Source organism: Carassius auratus, unplaced genomic scaffold (genome assembly GCF_003368295.1).
Source record: "Carassius auratus strain Wakin unplaced genomic scaffold, ASM336829v1 scaf_tig00046029, whole genome shotgun sequence".
Classification (NCBI taxonomy): domain Eukaryota; kingdom Metazoa; phylum Chordata; class Actinopteri; order Cypriniformes; family Cyprinidae; genus Carassius; species Carassius auratus.
The window spans coordinates 37,501-42,500 of NW_020526952.1; the positions used below are offsets into that span (position 1 = coordinate 37,501).

General features: G+C 39.0%; 1 long non-coding RNA gene and 1 pseudogene across 1 annotated transcript in view; both read left to right on the forward strand.

The window, feature by feature from the left end:
• Window positions 1-1,344, forward strand: part of LOC113088280 (uncharacterized) — a 2,471-nt gene extending 1,127 nt beyond the window's left edge. Inside the window, exons 2-3 of the long non-coding RNA XR_003285885.1 lie at window positions 785-894; window positions 1,041-1,344. This is a non-coding gene — a long non-coding RNA (uncharacterized LOC113088280). The remainder of the gene's footprint in view (window positions 1-784; window positions 895-1,040) is intronic.
• Window positions 1,345-1,855: 511 nt separating this feature from the next.
• The window catches only part of LOC113088276 (microfibrillar-associated protein 2-like), a 10,607-nt pseudogene continuing 7,462 nt past the window's right edge, over window positions 1,856-5,000 (forward strand).

A 5,000-nucleotide genomic window follows, 5' to 3' on the forward strand; every position in this document is an offset into this window, starting at 1 on the left:
AAAATCTGCAGATGATAAGGGTTGGAGTCTACTTCCAGAGCAGTGGTTCCCAACCTTTTTCAGCTCGAGACCCACACAACCACACACACACGTTTCTGCAGAACACTGCAAAACAATTCACTGCCCCGCTATTGTTGGGTTAATAACTTAGTATTCAGAAGCTAGATTGTTAACTGTATTTATTGAATGAACTAGGGCTGTGCGATATGGACAAAAAAAGAAAAAGAAAAAAACTTTCGCGATTTCTTTGATCAATTTTGAGATTGTGACACACACCGATATGCTTTTACAGTCATAAATGCATTCAGGATTAATTTGAAACATATTTCCAAAAGAAAACCAATAAGAACTTTGTCAGAAAGTTGTAACGTCTCTAGAACAGACATAAGTCAAAATAATCACTATAGTAAAGATGTAACAAAATGTATAGACTTATCCCGTTAACATGGGCTCAGAAAAAGGCGTTAGGATATGCCCTGTTCTGTTCTCGCGCTAGGAGCAACGCATTCTGATTGGATCAAACAGAACACTGCTGGAGGTCAGGGCCGTGGGAAATCGTGCACGCTCCAATCGTGATTTTATGACAATTTGTTTAACAGCACATTCCTAGAATGGACTTGAAATGAACAGAAAATAATTGGCGGCCCACCTGCAATACCACAGGCACAGGTTGAATACCACTGTTCTAGAGTATTTAGGATCAACAAGACTAATAAATAGATCTTGAGAAATATACGTTTATTGATTTTATTTGTTTAAAGGTCTATTTTTTTTCCGTGTATAGTGATTTAGATCCTAAGTCCACACTCCATAGAGCTGTTTACCACCCGCCAATACAAACAGAAGAGGAGGAAGAGGAAGAGGAAGAGGAAGGGTCAGATGTCCGGGGTCAAGGTGAGATCAGATCTGATGAGTTATTGTGCTTAATGATGACAGAATGAGACGACAAGCTGCTGTTTGTATATTGTACAGTGATGTACATCTACAACATATTTCAGCTTTTACACGCAATAATATTCACCAGTATTACTGTGGTGTAGTCACTGTCAGGGTGTCGTTCCGTCGCTGGACACTAGAGGTCAGTGTCTGTCTTCTGATTGACGGCACCCATTCACTCCAGGGCATCCATTGATGAGACACTGATGCAGTGCTACATTTCTACAAACCTGATGAACAAACACACTCCTCCTGATGGTGTATGTGACGTGTGTTGGTGTTTGTGTGAACTCTCTCTCTGTGTGTGTGTGTGTGTGTGTGTGTGTCTGTTGATTCAGAGACGTCTTTAAGATCTTTGACTCGTTGTATCAGCAGATCTTATGCATATTAATTAAACACATGCTTGTAGTTCTGTGTCAGTTTCATTTCTACAAAAGCCATCGAGTGTTTGATGAACGTTCTCCTCAGGTTTGCTGTCAAAACCCCCCCCCCCCCCCCATAAATATTTTAATCTCTGAACGGAAGTCAGGTTATTGGTCATTTTCAAACGTGACACAAATTAAAACATGAATATTTGAGCTGCTTTGTATTCTTAATCTCCAGCTTTATCATATATATATAATAGTTTTTATTACTGTACTCAATTTTCTGCGTTTTTATGTGGGGAACTTTCACTTAACTACATTATATCATACTTTTTATTTAACTATATTTAACAAAAACATACCGTTTATCATTATGTCGAATTGAAGAAACTGAAGTTCAGTCTGCAGTTTTGTAGTTCGGAGTCACGTGATGAACAACAAAAATGAGTGATTTAAACACAAGCTAGTAAACAGAAATCTGGGAAGTGGGCTTTATGAGCGTTTTATATGGCATGTTTGGTTTTATAAAGATAAATTGGAGTTCCATTCACGGTTTTGGATGAGGTTTCACATTCTCCGCGGGGCGCGTGGGCGGGACCTGAGGGCGATGGGCGGAGTCAGAGGCGGGGCGAAGCTGAAACTTCAGACACGCTGAGATCTGAGCATCACTCGAGGAATAAAGCACTGAATTAAAGGTGAGCACATTCATTCTCTATGTTCTATATCTATATGTACGGGTTTTTAAGTCCCACATCTGCATGTTTTACGCGTGTCTGCATGTCCTCTGACTCATAGTTTGATGTAGGTGCAAATGAAGCTTGTTGTGTGAACAGAGTTTACAGTTCTACAGAGTTAATGAGTTCAGTTAGTGCATGAGTTCCTCTTCTCATCTGAAAGACATTCCTTAATGGACCCTTCGACTGTTTCCAGTTAACTGTGGACGACATGGGGTCTGTTGGGGGCTTCTGCTCTTTTGGTGGAGGAAGGGCAGAAATACAGCCAGGGGCAAATGACAAAACACACACACACACACACACACACAGAGAGAGAGAGAGGGTCACAGCAGCTAGAGTCTTTAAAAGAGAAATGAACAAAGTCTGTTATATTTTAATGAGACAGATGAGAGTTAATGAAGAGAGCAGAACACATGAGTGTGTGTGTGTGTGTGTGTGTGTGTGCAGACATTCCTCAGTGTGTGTGAAGCATATGCTAGAGCTCACATCTGGGAGTCATTAAACCCCCTCAAGACCCTCCCCCAACACACACACACACACACACAGAGACTGTATTTACACTGAGCGTGTGTGTTTCTGTTAAAAAGATCAATATCTGTGTGACGATTCATGGTTTGATTTTATAAGCTGAAAAAGTAAGACTTTAATGGGAGCGTCTGTCTGTCTCTCTCTGTCTGAATGTCTTTCCTCCTGTATAATGACCTCGTCTCACTGGGGGTCAGAAGAAATGAGAGCAAGAAACAGACAGACAGAGAGAGAGAGAGAGAGACGGAGGAGAAGAAAAAGGGAAACTAACGGTACAGAAAATGGCTTCTAGGAAAAGAGCCGAGAAACAGACAGGAATGTTTGCGGCGGCACGAGGGTCTTTCTGAGAAAAGAAGAAAAGCAGAAGAAAGAAACCAGTACATTCTTTGAGTGCAGGAGTCTCGAGGCCACAGCGGGATAGACAGACAGATAGATAGATAGATAGACTGATAGACAGACAGACAGATATATAGATAGATAGATAGATAGATAGATAGATAGATAGATAGATAGATAGATAGATAGATAGACTGATAGACAGACAGACAGATAGATAGATAGATAGATAGATAGATAGATAGATAGATTAGGGCTGGGCGATAAGGAGCAAAAAAATATATCTCGATATATTTTGCTATATCTCGATATACGATATATATCTCTATATCTTTAAAGGAATAATAACCCCCAAAAAACTACTGCAAAAACAAATATGGCAAATATTACATGTTAAGGGGCCTATGAAACATTTTATTTTTTTCTTCACCATATGTTTTATTGTTACCTAATTCTGTGTTTTAGCATGTGCAATTATTTAAATGCATAAAAACAACTTAATTAGTTAAAAAACAATTCTTAAAATAGCCTTATGTCAAATGTTTTTTTCCCTTCAGAAATTCTGTGTATTTACATTTTTCTGATTATCAAATGAAGGCATAAAACATTCATTTAATTTATCTTTTAATTATTTAAAATTAAGCAAACTTTATTTTTTGGTAAACAAAGGGGATTTACTATTAAAAATAAAACATGGGAGAAATGTTGTGTGATTATTCCTTATAAAATTATGTTCGTTTCATTTTAATAGTAGTAGTAGTGGGCTATGTACATTCTACTGAACAATAGTAATAGATTTCTGTCAAATACTTTTATTTTGACGGGTTTACTTTTACAGTTCTGTGTATGTGATACCACAGTCTATGATGTGATATGAGCTAGTCTTACTCAAATCAAACGGTCATATGCTCATGAAGTGACTCTCAGTGCAGTTCTGGAGATGTTCCTCATGTGTTCACGTCTTTATTTAGAGAGAGGAAAGACAATGAAATCAGCGCGAGCGTTATGCGAGCTTCCGTGTTTAATGAATGAAGACGCGCTTCTGCTCCATTCGTTGACACAGACACGCAGAACATGCAGGATTCATATTTAAATAGACTTTTCCGGGTTAATATTTGCAGATATTAGTCCATTTCGCGATTTGATGTAAGTGCATGACCGACTTTTGATTAATTCATTTAAAATTTGACCAATTCCGTGACATTCCGCGTTAAACTGTAAATTCCATTTTTATGACTGGATTCCGCGATTCCGTCTGCGTTTCATTGGGCCCTACAGTAGACATCTGCCTGCCGTTCGCCCTACGCCTTAAAACTGATATAATGGAGCCAGTTGTCTTTTTTTTTTTTTGACTAGTTCTCTACACGCGAGGTGAGAGGGGACAAAAGCAAGGAGGCGGGGGGCGAGCGAGCGGGGGCGAGCACAGCACAGGGAAGGCAAACAAGCAAAGTGGCGGAATCAGAATATAAACAATATATCGATATATACGATATGTCAAAATCCATATCGTGTTTAAAAAATATCTCGATATATTTTAAATATCGAGATATCGCCCACCCCTAAGATAGATACATGTTTATTAAACAGAATGAATTAGAATTATGAACAGAAACTATAAATCAATTTCTGTCTCTGGTTTGTTTCTACAGACAACATGAAACTCTGTTACCTGCTACTGCTGTCAGTGCCAGGTGAGACACACACACACACACACACACACACACACATATGGGAGGCCATTTGAGATAAAACCCATTCAAAACTTGCGATACACATTGAATCACTTGCTCGTACACGTGAAACACTATATATCTGTGCATATATATGAAAGCCATGCGGTTACATAGAAATTCTTTGCATAAACCGCGCTTCTGTTTCCAAATGAACTAAACTTCTGGTTGCAATAAAACGACTTCTGGACACACTGAAAATGTTTATGCTCTCTCACATGCGATTACAGGGTATATGCAAATTTACATTTACGCGCAAGTGATTCAATGTGTATCGCAAGTTTTGAATTGGTTTAGTCTCAAACGGCCTCCCATACACTCACGCTCACTCTCGCACACATACACTCACACTCGCTCTCGCACACATACACTCA